Source organism: Hemicordylus capensis, chromosome 3, assembly GCF_027244095.1.
Source record: "Hemicordylus capensis ecotype Gifberg chromosome 3, rHemCap1.1.pri, whole genome shotgun sequence".
NCBI lineage: Eukaryota > Metazoa > Chordata > Lepidosauria > Squamata > Cordylidae > Hemicordylus > Hemicordylus capensis.
In genome coordinates, this window is record NC_069659.1 from 136,378,410 (window position 1) to 136,396,268 (window position 17,859).

Genomic DNA, 17,859 nt, shown 5'->3' on the forward strand with positions numbered 1-17,859 from the left:
GTCATAACCTGGAGTGTTGAAATGAGAGAATCCAAAAGGTGTTAGCTTATCATGGAAACATATAGTGAATTGGCATGATGAGAATTGTAGTTGTATTCCAACCATGAAATAAATAAAATGCCAAAAGGGTTCTTTTGATGGGCCTACTTCTATTTTGGAAAAGCCTGTCCTGGTTTTTCTGCAAGCCTGGGATCATTCCCAAGCTGATATTTTCAAGCCCAAATGTAATAATGGCATTCCATGACAATGCTGTCAAAGTATATGCTTCTTCTATTGCATTTGTACTCCAGCTCTAGAAATCAGGTGACAACTTCAGGTCCTCGAGAGCCAATTTCTTTGTACTACTAAGAAGTCAGCTTAGCTTTGTAGTTTCATTTATTTATTTGTTTATTACATTTTTTTAATAATTCTGAAGGGTGACATTTTGTTCTGCAGTGAGACTTAATGTGTGTTGCCATGGAACAATTTAGATTGTCGAAAACAACAACATAAAAAGGATTTCAGGATTTCTCAAGGAGAAGCTCAAAGGTTTCAGATTTTAAAAAAATGTTTCTGCTTTATTTTGACGTGGCATACAAAGTTTGGCATGCATGCTTGTACTCACTATTGTGACAGCTGTATTTAATGAGTGCAAAAAGATCAGAAAAACATCCTATATGCAGGTTGCCAGTGCCAGCTGACGACAAGATAGAAGCAGCCATGGGATGAAAGAAGCAGCCGAGTAGTTCACGCAGCTACAGGATGAGAAGGGACTGCTACCCTCCTCTTACAAGTGGACCCTTTGAAAGTGCCATGTTGGTCATGGAACATAAGTATGGCTCGTGCGTCGTGTCTGAATACTCTGTAATAGGCCATGTGTTCTGAGCTTCATGTCCTAATAGAGATGACTGGAGCAGATTGTTTGTCTCAGTTGCCCTAGAATGAAAAGAAGACCAAAAGTCAGGTTTATGTCTTTTCTGTGGGACTACATATTGAGGGAACAATGCTGCACACTGTTGAAGCCGATATAAAGCTGGGGATCCCATCAGGGGTGTCACTATAATTGAGCAAATGGGGACAAATGTCTCCCTAAGGGAGGGGTATACTGAGGGGAATCTCTCTCTCTCTCTCTCTCTCTCTCTCTCTGAGCCAGTGTGAAGGTGGTCTGTGTGTATAGCAAGTGTGAGATAGTCGTTGCAGAGGAGTGAGAGAAAGGGCGTGGCAAAAACGTTTTGTTTTCCCCAAGGCTGTACAGGTCTTCTGCAGCAAAAATTTGGTCGGTGTTGTGTACTCTCTTGTTTAATCTTTAGCAAATAGCTCCAGAGTTCTAAATTATATTGAGGTATTTAATAACAACAACACTTAACATATTGAGGCGATTCTCACGATTGTCAAGAGAGGGCTGGGAGGGTGCAGGGGGAAGGCTACCTACCTTCCCCCCAGATGACCAAACCACCCACCCTCAGTGTGCCCACATGAGCAGCCCTGCTCCATACAGCTCCATGAGGCACAGAGCAGGGCGGAGGGATCCAGGGCTGGAACTTGTTGTTCTAGCCTCCAGATATTCCACAATGCAACGTGCAACACGTTTGTTGCATTGGGGATTCTCACATCAGACGGATGCTGTATGCCCATCTCTGTGTCTTCTCAGGCTGAACTCAGCCTGAGGATACACACGATACATGATAGCCAGGGTAAGGGTGCAAGCACACCCTTAGCCTTGGCTAACAACCAGGTTTCTAAAGAGGGTTATGCAGGCAGGGAGCGGAGGGATCTGTGAAGATCCTGCTGATTCTCATGACCAACCTAACCCTGGCTGGGCTGCTCCAGGCTGGGTTAGGATGGTCATGAGAACAGCCTCATTTACTAAGCCTTTTGTTTCCTACCAGTCTCTGTTTGTGCTGTTACTTTTTATTTCTGCTGCACAGAGTGTTGAGATCTGTAGTACTGCCGGGAACTCTGTAAGCAGCTACACTACAGTGGGGGAGAGGAGAAGAAAGTGGAGGGCTAAGGAGGGCAGTGGCCCATCTTTATTTTTTGTCCCAGGGTCCATTCCAACCCTGCTAAGCCCCTGAATCCCATTGACATCAACTGGGATTTAAGCAGCGTAAGTTTGCCCAGAATTCTTCATTAGCAGCTGTACGAACGACTCATATGTGTTTGGCTTTCCACCCTACCCCTGCTACCCCGATTCTCACTGTGAAATTAGGGTCACTAATGGAACAAAAATAAGCAGGAGAAGGTCAGGTGTGATGTGTGTGTGTGTGTGTGTGTGTGTGTGTGTGTGTGTGTGTGTGTGTGTGTGTTGGTTGAATCACTGAAGTGGTTTGTAACTTAAAAGTAATTTACAAACTGATGAAGGGTGGATTTTTAAATTTTTGTTTTGTGTTGTGTGTGTGTCTGTGTCTGTGTGTGAAAGTCTAGAGGTAGACAGACAGATCGATCAATATACTCATTCGAACATTTTAGTCAAAACTGCAAGCAAGATAAACTGTGTCTTGGTAGATATAGGAGGCTTTATCCTCCTTTTCTTAAATCAAAGCGGTGTCTCCTGACTCTCTGGTGACTTCTAGCTTATCATTCCTTTGTACAGAAGATCTAAGTATATCATTTTCTCTCATGTCTCCATATGGTACAGTTTCCCAGCAATTCTTCCTTCGGTCATGAGATGACAGCAAGAATGGATTGTCAAAATGGACCATTACAACAATTTACTCTTGGGGAAGAAATCCTGTGGGTGTCTCGAAGCTTTGCTGTAAGTTATATTTGCTTAATTTATGCCTCTACTGACAAATAATTAGGTCAGCAATTAATTTTAAAATGCAAATGTGCTACAGGCCTTCATGTTTTGAGAAGTATGTACCCTTTGTCTTCCATTCATACTTGTGTTAAAGTCTTAATGGATTTAGTTTAGTGAAGGAAGGAAATTATGTTTTCTAATGCTTTATTTACTTGATTGAGTTGGACTTTTTAAATCAAATATTGACAGCAAATGTTTGTTCAGGATCATGTGGAGTAGAATTTAATGAAATAAAAGAACAGAGCAGTATAATGCCATTTTAGAATTTGATTTTTACTATCCTTGCCTGTAAAATATTTATCTACATTGATGGATCAGAGACATGTGCATGGGAGTCCTTGCAACAGAGTCGTCTGTCAAGCCCCTGAAGGATATCTATGGGGTCTCTTTGCTACTCCAAAAATTCAACATTCATTCAGAAAACAGATGGTTTTATACTCAACATGCCTGTATATTACCTCCACTACAATATATCTTATAAAACCCTTGCAGTCAAAGATAGCCTAAGATATCTTGGTGTCCAGCCCAGCAACCTAAATGGAGACTCCACAATTAATCTGATGTCTGAACTGCAGATGTCCAACAACTCCTCTTATATGATTTGACTGGATCAATTTCTGTTTGTGACACCTGAGGATGTGGACAAGATGCTTGGATCGGTGAGGCCTACCACTTGTTCTCTTGACCCTTGTCCAACATGACTTGTTCTATCTAGCAGGGAGGCTGTTGTAGATGGCCTGGTAGAAATCATAAATCTCTGAGGGAGGACAGAATGCCTCCCTGTCTTAAGGAGACAATCATTAGACCTCTTCTAAAGAAGCCTGCATTAGATCCCTCAGAACTGAGCAATTATAGGCCTGTTTCCAACCTCCTATGTCTGGACAAGGTAATTGAGAGGGTGGTAGCCTCTCCGCTCCAGACGGTCTTGGAGGAACTTGATTATCTAGACCCATTTCAAATTGGTTTTAGGGTGGGCTATGGGGTGGAGACTGCCTTGGTTGGCCTGATGGATGATCTCCAATTGGCAATTGACAGAGGAAGTTTGACTGTGTTGGTCCTTTTGGACCTCTCAGCGGCTTTCGATACTATTGACCATAGTATCCTTCTGGAACGTCTGAGAGGGTTGGGGGTGGGAGGCATGGTTTTACAGTGGTTCCGCTCCTACCTCTCGGACAGGTTCCAGATGGTATCGATTGGAGATTGTTGCTCTTCAAAATATGAGCTTAAGTATGGTGTCCCTCAAGGCTCCATACTCTCTCCAATGCTTTTTAACATCTACATGAAACCACTGGGAGAGATCATCAGGGGATTTGGAGCTGGGTGTTATCAGTACACTGATGACACCCAGATCTACTTCTCCATGTCAGCTTCTTCAGGAGATGGCATATCCTCCTTAAATGCCTGCCTGGAAGCAGTAATGGGCTGGATGAGGGAGAATAAACTGAAGATGAATCCAGATAAGATGGAGGTACTTATTGTGCAGGGTCAGAACTCCAGAGACTATTTTAATCTACCTGTTCTGGATGGGATCACACTTCCTCAAAAGGAACAGATCAGCAGTTTGGGAGTACTCCTGGATCCACACCTCTCCTTGGTTTCTCAGTTTGAGGCGGTGGCCAGGGGTGTTTTTTATCAGCTTTGGCTGATATGCCAGCTGCGCCTATTTCTCGAGATCAATTACCTCAAAACAATGGTACATTTGTTGGTAATCTCCAGACTTGACTTCTGTAATATGCTGTACGTGGGGCTGCCTTTTTATGTAGTCCGGAAACATCAATTGGTTCAGAATGCGGCAGCCAGGTTGGTCTCTGGGTCATCTTGGAGAGACCACATTACTCCTTTGCTGATGGAGTTACATTGGCTGCCAATAGGTTTCCGAGCAAAATACAACGTGCTAGTTAGAACTTATAAAGCCTTAAATGGCTTAGGTCCTGGGTATTTAAGAGAGCGTCTTCTTCGCTACGAACCCCACTGCCCATTGAAGTCATCTAAGGAGGTCCGTCTCCAGTTACTGCCAACTTGTTTGGTGGTCACACAGAGACGGGCCTTCTCAGTTGCTGCCCCGAGATTGTGGAATGCGCTCCCTGCTGAGTTACGGTCCTCCTAATCTCTGGCAATTTTAAAAAAACATTTGAAATCCCATTTTTTTACCCAAGCTTTTTCAGGTGTTGTTTTTTTAAAAAAAAAAATACTGTTTGTTTAATTTTATGATTTTTAAATTATTGTATTGTTTACCTTTTATATGTGTTGTTATATGTTGAACTGTTTTAACTTTTATATGTGTTTTAATTGTTGTTAGCCGCCCAGAGACGTAAGTTTGGGCGGGGTATACATTTAATAGATAGATAGATAGATAGATAGATATCCTTTTCCCCTCCCCCCCCCAGCTTGTGTTTCAGCATCACTTTCTTCCAAGTGATGTTCAGCTTGTTCCTTATAGGTTGCACCCCACTTAAAGAACTAGCTTCACAATGTGGGGATGCTCATAGATCCAGCTTTGTCATTGAGGTCTCAAGTAGCTTCTATCTAAAAAGATTGTGGATTAGGGTATCTTCCGCCTGCTGAAGGGGTGTCCTTTCACAATAGAGGTAGCATAGTCACAGTTATCTAGTAACGGGAGGGGGAGTGGCAGGGGGAGGCAATGGAAATATTCACTCGCATGCTGTTTAATTCTCTATACAGAGCTCTAACTTGTGTGGTGCTTTAAAAAAATGTTGTAAGAATTAACACCCAGAAATGTTGCATTTGCAATGTATTGCCATCCCTGTGTTGTGCAGTCTTACCATACTGAGAAATGGCTTGTCTTTTGAAATAAGTGGTTAACATGCTGCAAATTATTTCCTTCAATTTAGCTGAGTTGTACTCGGGTTTTTATTGCCTGTGCACATCCCAAGTAGATTTGCTCAAGTTTCCTTGCCTTCTAAAAAGGTTATATTTTAGAATGTCTTTTTTAAAAAAATCAAAGCAACTCCCTTTTTACTTTGAACACAATTGTTTTTAAAAGACACATTGAAGAGTCATGCTGTGATTCTGACTGACTAGTGCATTTGATAAACTAGACATAAAGTTTACGGTCCAGTCTGCCTGTTGCCTGCCTCTGTATTGAACACGGGAGGTGTAACTTATCCAAGGCACCATATTTGTGTGCCTACTTGGTTCATTTATGGCAGAACTCACTTCTGAAAGGGTTGTAATGCTATGAAGGTGGGCGGTGTCCTCCATCCAATGCACACTATCACAGGCCATATGCTCTTACTACCTTAGTATCTGTCACAGCGACAGATAGGAAATGGAATATGTGTGCAATAGAATTGGGTTTTTTGTTTTGTTTTTACCTTTAGACCAGGAACTTGAGGGGATGGAGCAGGGGCAACCTTTTACCAAACCTTTGCAGTGTGGCAGAGACAGAAAATTGGTAGATTATTGTTTATAAATTCTCTCTCTCTCTCTCTCTCTCTCTCTCTCTCTCTCTCTCTCTCTCTCACACACACACACACACACACACACACACACACACCATTTTTCTGATTCGAATATCACACTGTTTTGCTGTTCTGTGGCTAGTTGTAATTTCTTCCTGATCAGGCTGCTGGATCCAAGCCTATTGTAAGCTGCTGGATAATTTCAGATTGTTTGGGGGCCCCAGGATTTCCCATTGCAACCATCTCCCTTTAAGGCAAAGGCTGTTTGGACAGAAAAAAACCATCCCTGAATTTCTTGAAGGCAGCAGCCTGTAGTAAGGTGTGCTGAGGTGGCAGAGCATTTGCTAAAGAGAGCTTTCACTGCTTAGCTCTGTAGCGGCATGCCCAGCAAATGTGCTGTGTTTCCTTGGGAAGGCGACTGGCACATATGTACCACATGTGTGGTTGTACGTGTGCATGCATGTGTGTGTTGCTTACAACCTGTTTCTCCTGAAAGTGTCTGAACTTGCATTTTTGAGCTGATATTACTTATTTATTTATTTATTAGATTTATATACCGCCCTTCCAAAATGGCTCAGGATGAAAAAATTTTTCAAACAAATACAATTAAAATCAAACTATTAAAACACAATAAAACCAATAAAACATCTAAAAGCCCTGAAAATCAAGGCAACAATTTAAAACAGTTAATCATTTAAAACCCTGGAAGGCCAGGCCAAATGGGTAGGTTTTAAGGGCTCTCCTGGAGGACAGCAATGATCTCAAATTACGAATTTCTGCTGGGAGTGCATTCCACAGCCCAGGAGCAGCTACAGAGAAGGCCCGCCTCTGCGTCGCCACCAGACGAACCGGTGGCAACTGGAGACGGACCTCCTCAGATGATCTTAACATGCGGTGGGGATCATGTAAAAGAAGGCGCTCTCTTAGATAACTCGGATCTAAGCCATTCAGGGCTTTAAAGGTAATAACCAGCACTTTGTATTTTGCCTGGAAACATATCGGCAGCCAGTGTAGCTGTTTCAAAACAGGCATAATATGGTCTCTCCGGGTTGCCCCAGAGACCAACCTGGCTGCTGCATTCTGAACTAACTGAAGTTTCCGGACTACATACAAAGGCAGCTCCATGTAGAGTGCATTTTGCATTATGGTAAGGTTATCTGAAAGATGGGTGTCAGATGTTTGGACAGGGGTGCAATTTCAGTGCTTGCTCTAGGTGCTGTTTATCCTAGCTACACCCCTGTTCTCATCGGCTCATGCTGCTGACTATAAGTCCCAACTTAACTCTCAAGGAGGCTCTTCACACGATCAGTGTGAAGAGCTTGAATGGGGTTTGTGGGGAAAGCGGGCTTAGCCTGCTCTCCCCACAGAAGATTATTCCTGTAGCCCTGGGCAGCCAGATTGGCCACCCACACAACTGCCAGCTCTGCGCGGGGCATCCTGGAGAGATTCCCGGTTGGGGGTCTCCTTGTGTGTTGCTGCGGTGCAGAGCCCTGCCGCAGCAATACATGATGAAATAAACAGGGTTAGTGGAGCACTCATTCCGCTAACTTTTTTTAATGGGAAGGGTACTTTAGCGGATTACCCACTTTGGAACCACCGGACTCGCCTGCAAGCCCACTAGTTCCCACAATGATTGGAAAGCGGGCTAAGCTCCCTTAGTCTACTTTCCAGTAATTGTGAGAATACCCTCAAGGGTTTGTAACAATCCCTGGGCAACGGCTTAGTTAGTACATCTGCTACTATTTGTTTACTTGGACAATGCATCAATTTTACAAGTCCCTTTTCTTGTGCATCCCACACAATATGATATTTTGTTTCAATGTGTTTTGTTCTAAATTTCATTTTCTCAGTTTGTGAGATCTGGATGCAGCTTTAATTATCCTCAAGCATCTCAGTGGGTTTTGGTTCATCTGTGTTGAAATCTGGCATTAGCTTGTGCAGCCACTCCACCTCTTGACATGCTTGAGTGACAGATACATATTCTGCCTCAGCAGATGAGAAAGCAACTATTTATTGCTTGCAGCTACGCCGACTGCTCCACCCCCATAAAAGAATACATAACCACTGGCTGACTTCCACTCTGTTTGATCCTCAGCTCAGTCTCCATCCATATAACCTATTAATTTGGGCCCACTACTAGCAGGCAACTTTTATTTTAGATGGATTGTCCCTTTTAGGTACCTGCCTAGTCTCTTTACCACAGTCCAGTCATCTTTGCTGGGTGTGCTTTCTTTCCTACTCAAGATTCCCACAGGTGCTACTATATCCGGTCTTGTTATCATAGCTACATATAAAAGTTTTCCAATCGCTGTCCTGTACTCACTGTTGTCTGGCAGAGGTTCACTCTCCTCCATCTGTTTTAGGTAACCTGTTTCCATAGGTGTACTCATTTCTTTGTCCTCTGTAAGCCCCAAATACTCTAGCAATTCATTTATTTTATGTTTTTGGTTAAGCAAATAGCTTCCATCCTTTTCTCTTTCTATGAGGCTATTTCCACGATAAGGCGAAATCGCACATGTGAGCCTGGTGGCCTCCAGGTGGTTAACCTGCTAAACTACCCCTCCCCTTAAACCGGGTTTGCGGAGCGTGCACTCTGCAAACCCGGGTTTTTTGCTCGTGAGTTGCCGCAGCGCGGCTCCTCGCTGTGGGTACTGATGAGGAGACCCCCGACCAGGAGGCTGAAAAGCAGCCTGCTGGCTTGGGAATCTCTCCAGCATGCCCTGCTCACTCACACAGGGCATGCTGGAGCTTCCGAGGGCCGTGCGGCCCCCAATCTCCCCAGTCCCCGCCAGCTCCATAACGGAGCTGGCAGTCATGTGGGTGGCCTATCCGACCGCCCAGGGCTACCGCCCTGCTTGTCTATGTGGAGAGTGGGCCCGCTTTCCCTGCTAACACCCTCATGGCTCTTCTCACTAATCGTGAGAAGAGCCTCTATGTGTATCTCAAGATAGTGTGAAACAGGCCCAAGTTCTTTTACTTCTATATCACTATTCAGGTGCTTTATTATTTCAAGGCTGTCCTCCCTATTTTCATAGCAAATTATCATATTATCAATGGAAGTAAGTATATAGGTCCATCTGTTGTCTTTGAGCCTTGAGTACAGCCAAGGATCAGCCTTTCCTTAGGTAAATCCCTCATTGACTAGAAACTGGTTTAATTTAACATTCCAGGCTCTTGCAGCCTGCTTTAGTCCACAGACACTTTTCTGCAGCTTACATATAAGTTTTTCTTTACCGGGTTCTACAAATCCTGGAGGCGGCTCCATATAATATCTTATTTGATTTCTCCATGAAGAAATGTAGTTTTCATGTCTATGTGATCCACTTGCACTTTCTTTGCTACTGCAATGCTTAGGAGTGTCCTTACTGAGGTGTGTTTTACAACGGGAGCAAATGTCCCATCATAATCTTCCCCATATATTTTCAAGAATCCCTTTTGCCACCAGTCTCGACATCTCCTTCTGCATTTTGCTTAATTCTAAAAATCCACTTGCACCCCACAGTCTTTCTTCCCTCAGATAGCTCTGTGAGTGTCCATGTGTTATTTTTGTGCAATGATTCCATTTCTTCTTTTGCAGCTTCCTTCCAGTTTTGTGCTTCAGTTGCAGATAAGTTATAAATTTATTTCCATGTGCTTAGTTCTTGAAAACTTTCTCCCTTTGTAATGTAAGAAAGTTTCTTAGGCAGAACTCCTTAATTTTATTATTGTGTTGAACACCGCACCCTTTGTTCACATCAGCATCCTCTTCTGCTGAATCACTGCAGGTGTAAAACTTACAGTGGATCCTTCCTTTTGGTCATATTGTCTTGATTCTTTCTCCAACTAAAAACTGGGCTCTAGGTTTGGCAGTTCACTAATGGTTGGTTTTTGATTTTCACTGAAGTATGCTACATTGCATATTTTAATTGTTTCTGTGGCAAGATCTAAAATTCTGTATCCTTTACATCCTATGAAATAGCCAACAAGTATTCCTTCCTCAGATTGACAGTTGAGTTTGGTCCTTTTGGCTTTTGGTATATAGGTGTATGCTTTAGATCCAAACACTCTTATATGACTTAAAGTGGGCTTGCTGCCATGCCATAACTCATGTGGCATTGTTCCTGTGGCCTTTGTTTGGAATCTGTTTTGCAGGTAAGTCATCATTGCCTCTCCCCAAAATTTAGTAGTCAAACCAGCATCTACAAGCATGCATCTAGTCATTTCCATAAGAGAGTGATGCTTTCTCTCTGCCACTGCATTTTGCTCCAGAGTATAAGTAACAGTCTTTTGGTGTTCAGTGTTCTCCTCTTTTCGGAATCTTATGTCATCATTCCCAGTGTATTCACCACCATTGTCAGTGGGGAAGATCTGTGGCTTACTCCCAAACTTGTTCCTCACTCTTGCAACATATTCTTTTAGTCTTTCTAGTACTTGTCCCTTTTTACTTTACAGATATGTATATGTTTATCTAGAATAGTCATCAATGAAACTAATTATTCCTTCTGTTGTATTAACTTGCATAGGTCCTCAAACATCACTATGAATCAGATCCAAAGGAAGCTGTGTTTCACTTTCTTTACATGGAAGAAAAGTGGATCATGTTGCCTTTGCTCTTATATAGCATGCACACTTGGATTCAGTGCTGCGGGAGGCTATATTTAGACCTTTTAGACCAACCTTTCAGCCTGACATATCATTTTGGCATCTCTATGGCCTAACCTTCTGTGCCGCAAATTCAGACATCCTTTGTGTATTCATCCCTTCACAGTTTGGGCCTTTTCAGTCACTCATTCTACTTCAAACAATCCATTTTCTTTCATAAGCAGTTCCTGTTTATGAGTAATGAAACAGTCCCTTCCTTTAGATTTTGCTTCGTAGCCCCTTTCTGTAGCATATTTTACAGGCATCAGACTTGATTCTAGAGAAGGCACATACAAAGCTTCTTCCATTATTAATCCAGTGGTTTCTCCTTTCTCAAGTTTGCAGAGCAACTGTGCAGATCCTTTCCATTCTGATAAATCAGTTTTTCAATCTGCCAAGTATATAGGGATTGTACAACTTTTATATAAATCTCTCCTTTTCTATAATCAGGTTGCTTGTAGCACCTGAGTCAATGCAAATGCCATTGCTGCATTTCTCAGCTAGGGATGTGCAAACTGGCTCAACGTTGAATAGGTTCGAACCAAACCACCCCCTGTTCGGTTTAACACACACACATACACACACACACACACACACACACACACCGGACTAAACACCCCCTGATTGTTTGGGGGTTAGCAACCTGTTTTTAAAAACCAAAACGATTTCTTTTAATGTTACTTACCCCCTCTGGGGGAGTTGTTGGAGGTGGCAGGAGGGTCTACAGAGGTTCCCCCTCCCCCCACTAGCTTTAATGCAGCCCAAACTGGCCCATTTGGCCAGCTCTTCAGCCCATTCAGGCCTTCCCCCTTGGCATGGTGCCATTTTGGAGGCCACCACGCCTGCACAATTGGCCTCTGAGTGACCTGCGTCCTAGCTCAGGACATAGCAATACCAGACGATAGCAGAATAGAAGAAAAAGTAATAGGGAAAAATAACAAAATATAAAGATCTACAAATTGAAATTGAAAGGCTGTGGCAGAAGAAGACCAAAATAATCCCAGTAGTAACTGATGCCCTAGGTGCAATTCCAAAACAACCTGAAGAGCACCTCAACACCATAGGGGCAACAGAAATCACCAATTACAAAAAGTAACTTTACTGGGAACAGCCTGTATTTTGCAGTGATATCTATTACAATAACAACAATATTGATAATAAAATTCACCCATCCCTGGTCCTTGGGAAGGACTCAATGTCTGGATAATACAAACCAATCAATGACACCTATCTGATTGTGTAAACAAGAAATGATGATGATGATGATGATGATGATGATGATGATGAAGAAGAAAACTTTTTTTAAAAGAACTTTATTTTTTAGCTTCCCCATAACAAATTGTTCTCTGAGTGGCTCATAATACAGCATTAAATCATGAAATAAAAACCATATTGTCATAACAAACCAAAAGGGGGGGGGAGAGAAAGCACAAAATACTATACAAAGTAATTTTAAAACTCTTTTAAAATCAGTTAAGAATCAAATTTGAAAATCAAAATTTAAGATTTAAAAGGCCTGAGTGAACAAAAGGTTCTTTACCTGGCATCTAAAAGAACAAAGTGATGAAGCCAGGTGAACTTCACCGGCTCATGCTGCAGAGGAGCTTGGTTGTGCATCACAGTTGTAGAGGATTAGGATGGTGATCCAAATGGAAAGTCAAATGGGGAGAGGGGGGGTCAGTTGTGCCAGTCTGAGGAGGATCAGGGCCCATTTGAACACAAAGAGAACCCAAGGCTGTGTGTGTGAAGAAGTATGATGACTACTGCACTAGGGCATTCAAATGAGATTACAATTAGATCTGCAAGTGGTGATGTAAGATTCTCTTATCTGCCATACTTAGGATATCACTGTAGCTGTGCCAGCACATTACTCCATGAACCTCTACACCAGGGATTCTCAACCTTGGGTCCCCAGATGTTCTTGGACTTCATCTTCCATAAGCCCCAGGCCCAGTGACCTTTGTTTGGGGATTATGGGAGTTGAAGTCCTACAACATCTGGGGACCCAAGGTTGAGAACCCCTGTTCTACAGCAATTTTCGGATCAGTAAATATAAAACATCAGGGTTTTGTTTTTCTCAAAATCATTTGTTCAAAAAAGCCTATCTACTGTTCCTGAGGCAATAGTCTTTGTTCCCCAGTATCTGGGAAATGTTCAAAATTAATGAGAAAGGGGTTCTTTGGGGGGAATGAAAGAAAAATTATTCCATGAGTCTCTGAATTAATTCTGTGATACTTATCTTGCTAAGAACTAGCATGGAGTGATGTAGAAAGTGCTAGACTTAGACTAGGGGGACCTGTGTTCAAATCCCTACTCAGCCATGAAGCTCAATCCATCTCTCAACCTAATGTGCTTTTCAGGGCAGTTATGAGGATAGAATCCCAAATGCCACACTGAGCTCGCTGGAGAAAAGGCAAGGTACAGCTATGCTAAAGATTTGATTTATTCTGCTGTGGCTTACCAGAGTTGCTCCAGCGTTCATTGGATTAGAGTGTAACTCTAAACCCCTAGATCTTGGTGGAACTTCCTAAAGCTCTTCCTAGGTTAGTGCTGCCATGGTTTCTGAGACATATCTAGAATCATCCTTAGATGTTATCTCACAAGGAGAGAGCTTAAAAGTGTCTTTTCTCATTCTGCAGCAAAGAAAACCCTTGTGTCAGATATCTTACCTCCACTGCTAACTGCTCAGATCGTTTTCCCTGGCCTGGTGACAACCACCTAGGAAGTCCTTCTGTCTCACAAAGCAGCCTAGGATCGCTACCTTTTCCTACTGGCCCTGTTTCTGTGCCCTTAACAGCAGCAAGACATACAAAAATGTAGCAGATGAAGCTTTTCTTTCCTATGCCAGGAAAGATGAAATGTCTGCACCAGACTTCTGCTAAAGGCACAGAAGCAGGGCAAGGCCAATAAAAAGGTAACAACCATGAATCAGTCAGTTCTGGACATTTCCAACAGCCCCAGTCAATTCAACAAGTATGAAACCTTTAACCTGTAAATAGGGTTATAGTGTCAAAAGAATAACATGTAGGGCCATTATATTTCTTTCCAGCTTAGTTTTTCATATGGCCTGTCATTGTGAGCCATGGGTTTTATTATTATCAATTGTCATAATGTTCTTTAAAAGGTCTTTGCCCCCAATAAGCTTACAATTTAAATCTTGATCATAAAAGAAGCGCTACCAAAAAAAATTTTTTTAAGGCAGGAGGAGAAAGAAGTAACAATAGCTTGGATGAGGAATAAGATGCTAAACCAAAGGCTTTAGAAGAAGTGGGTTTTGAGGAGGAATTTTAATGAAGAGAGGAAGACACTGCATAAATGTTATAGTTGGGAGTTGCTCTTTTGTTTTTAGTCTTCCCTCTTTGGCTTTAGGACCCAGTTGAAGCAAATAAAATAAATATAAATATATGACACATTTGTAAAATGGATTGTACATGTCAAAAAACATTTTTAACCATGTACCTCTGTTTCCGATGAAATTTACGCAGATAAGGAAGGGCAATCATTCCATCCGACTGTGTAGTCATGAATACATAGAATAAATGGATTCCTCACATAAAAACAACTTGGCAAATTTCCAACATGAACCATATGATTATTCTGATACATTCATATAAAGAGCAAAAAAAAGGAAACAAAATTAATGTTTACAACATTAATTATTCCAAAAGGTGTCATAAAAATTCAGAGTTACACTTTTTGATTTTTCCCCAAAACAAAAATTTCCCCCTCATCTCTGTACTATGGGGGTGAAAATATGATCTTCACATGGGTTGTGAGAGTGTTCTGCCATTTGTCTGACAAGGTTCTGAAGATTGTTTGTTCATTTTGCCCTTATGTGAAAGGGACTTGTCATTCAATTGTTAATTAGAGTCAAGAAACTCCTGCTGTACTTCCTGTCCCAAAAAGAAAATTGAGAAAAGCTGTAATTATTGCAGTTTCCTGTAAAATGTAGGAAACTGTGCTGTGGCATTGCATGCCAATATTCTGCAGTTCTCCACCATACCACAAGCAACAAGCAGCCATGTAACCATATGTGTACCCCAACAGAGAGGAGGGGCAGGGCTGTCCTTAGAGAGACCGGGCAGGGTGTGTGGCCCAGGGCAAATCAGCCAGTGCAGGGCCCGCTTCCAGTTAGTTCTAATGCGGGTTAAAAGAGTGGAGTCTGGGGCGGTCACCCTGCTTGCCATGCCCTACGGACAGCCCTGAGGAGGGGGCAGGGACAAGCCTAACTGGGGCTTGGCATCCACAATTGTTCTTCATCAGGTAGCCCAATGGTCAGCTGCATTGCATTATGGGTGGGGAGTATTCATGAACCACTGAGCTTTGCCCCTTAGAATTGGAGGTTTCCGGTTTTCTGCACAACTTTCTGTATCTAGTGTATATTAAATATGAATTGGCCTCTTCCCCCAAAGACTGGCATTTTTACATTCAGGACACATAATTCCTAGTTGTGACCAATAGCACAACAGAGCAATAGCTTAGCATTTGTTTGCCTTTCATGCCATTGAAACTCATGGAGTTAAGGATTTGTTACTTGATCTAATGGCAATAGCTTTCCAATAGACATGCACGGAATCATTGATTAGTTTGTCCTCTCCTTGTTTGCATTGGAACGCTGTTCAATTTACACCAATTAAAGAATGCTTGGTTTGTGTATTGAAGAATAATTAAGGGACGGAATTCCCTATAGGCTGCTAAAAATGACATCTGACTGGAATGGTGATTACAGCATGAAGGCAACATTAGTATTTAAATAGTTTGACTGCTATATAAAATCATTACAGCAGCTCACCATGAAAAAGAGCATTAGTTAATTTTGCCTATAACTGAATTATTTGTATGTATTTGCCTAGCCCATTTAAACAAATTTGACAAGGCTAATCTTAAAACAATTCTGCAGTGATCGGTGTCAGATCTAGCTCAGAGCAATATTTATAATAATTAGGAACATTTACATACATATACAGAGACACAAAAATAGAAATACTCAGAAATTCAAAGCATGCTCAGATGTATGTTTAGAAACCCATCATTATTTTTGGAAGTAAACATAAGTGTATATAAGATGCTAATTTAATAGGCAGCATGGTGTGGTAGATAAAATAATAGATAACAAAGTTCAAATCTCTACATATCAAAATCACTGTGTAACTGGGTTGTTGATGATGACACGGAAAAACTCTAGATACACTGCTTTGAAGTTCCTGGGGGAAATCAAAGAGTACAAATGTGATTGGGGGGAAATTCAAGGATCACAAGAATCCTCCTCAAGATAGGAACTTAGGAATATAGGAAGCTGCCCTTATACCGAGTCAGACTATTGGTCCATCTAGCTCAGTATTGTCTAAACAAACTATCAGTGGCTTCTCCAAAGTTGCAGGCTGGAGCAGCCCTATCCTGGAATTGCCAGGGAGGAAACCAGGAACCTTCTGCATGCAAGTATGCAGATGTTCTTCCCAGACCATCCCCTAAGGGGAATTATCTTACAGTGCTCACACATGTAGTCTCCCATGCAAATGCAAGGCAGGGCATGCCCTGCTTAGCAAAGGAAACAAATCCATGCTTGCTACCACAAGACCAGTTCTCCTCCTGAATTGATCTTAATGCCAAGATTTAATCCTGAAGCATGAAAAATAAGAGGAAATTACTCTGAACATGTGACTTTTCCTCACCTTTAGACCACAATTAGCCCCAGATGTTTGGACTGGAGAAAATGGTTCTGGGCAGCCTTGATCACTTAGTCTTGAACCCCAACATCTCTGAGATCATTCGCTTGGCTGATAACATTAAAGATTTGACAAGTTTTAAACCAGGCTTTCAAAATGTGTGCCTCCAATAGGAAACATACAGTATCCAAAGCTCACCAAACATATATGGAAGGCTCCATTCTCCCCCCCCCTCCACCTGAGAATGCAAAAACAGAGGGGAGGTCAAGTAACCAACAGGCCACAATGTGTGGCTAGTGCACCTTGGTGAGCTTGGTGGGTCAAATTATGTAGGGCAGCTTTAAATACACAAGAAACTGAAGCAGTCTCTTCCAACAGGATTTTCAATTTTCAGTAGCTGTCTCCGACTATCCCCGTGGCCCACAGAATAAAGTGTCCCAAGAAGCAAACAGCAGGAGATTAGTATGTTGGCAGCAAAACATTCTGGCAGCCTGATCTTATAAATTGGCTTTAGCTGTTGTAGCACAAACAGTAGTTCATCTTGTGCCACTGTTCTTGGCTCCAGAACTGATGAACGGCCATTTGGATGTTTCTTTATCCCCGCCCATATTCTATCCCCCATCCTGCCTGAAAAGGCCTGATGATTGCAGAACTGCCTGTCATATTTCAGTGCTTCGGCTGCAGTTGAGTCCTACAACTGAACCCACAAAGGGTGCAGTTATCTTGGTGCTAGAGTCTCTGCATCCAGTTCTTTGAGCGTTTTTTGGGCTTTAAGGATGCAAATTTCCATCAACAGATCATCATCATCATCATCATCATCATCATCATGTAATACATGTCATTTGTGTGTTTTCAGATAGATTACAAGCTGGAGAATTAACATTGAATAAAATATCTTTTATTGCACTTTAATTCCTCAGCTTGTAAACTATCTGAAAATACACAAATGGCATGTATTGCCTGATAATTATTATTTATTATAAGAATAAGAATAACTTCAATTCTTCCTGCAGGTATTTTTATTAATTTACAATTTTGTCTGTCTGTCTGTCTGTCTGTCTGTCTAACAAAATACAAACACACACACACACCTGGGTATTTAATTTGATCTCTAAAGCACTGAAGGCATCATCTTTCAAGGAACCCATTTAAAGATTATTTTCAATTTGCTCTTTAATTGATCAAAAGCTACACTGTTATGAAACAGAATCAGCTTCTGTGTAAGTCTCTAGAATTTAGCATTAAACCTAAATCTGAATTGTTCCCACATGTGCTTAGTGTTGTACACAAACCACTATGTATGTAGTCCATCATTTTTGCCCTCAGTCCTCTTATTCAAGCAAGCATCTCCCCCTAGCTAAGCAGGGTCTGC

General features: G+C 41.9%; 1 long non-coding RNA gene across 1 annotated transcript; it reads right to left on the reverse strand.

Annotated features, from left to right (window-relative positions):
- Nucleotides 1-529: 529 nt before the first annotated feature.
- LOC128350350 (uncharacterized) lies at nucleotides 530-14,397 on the reverse strand. The gene is made up of 2 exons (XR_008319282.1): nucleotides 14,281-14,397; nucleotides 530-915 (listed from the first exon to the last, which is right to left on the reverse strand). It is a non-coding gene; the product is annotated as an uncharacterized LOC128350350 (long non-coding RNA).
- Nucleotides 14,398-17,859: the final 3,462 nt, after the last annotated feature.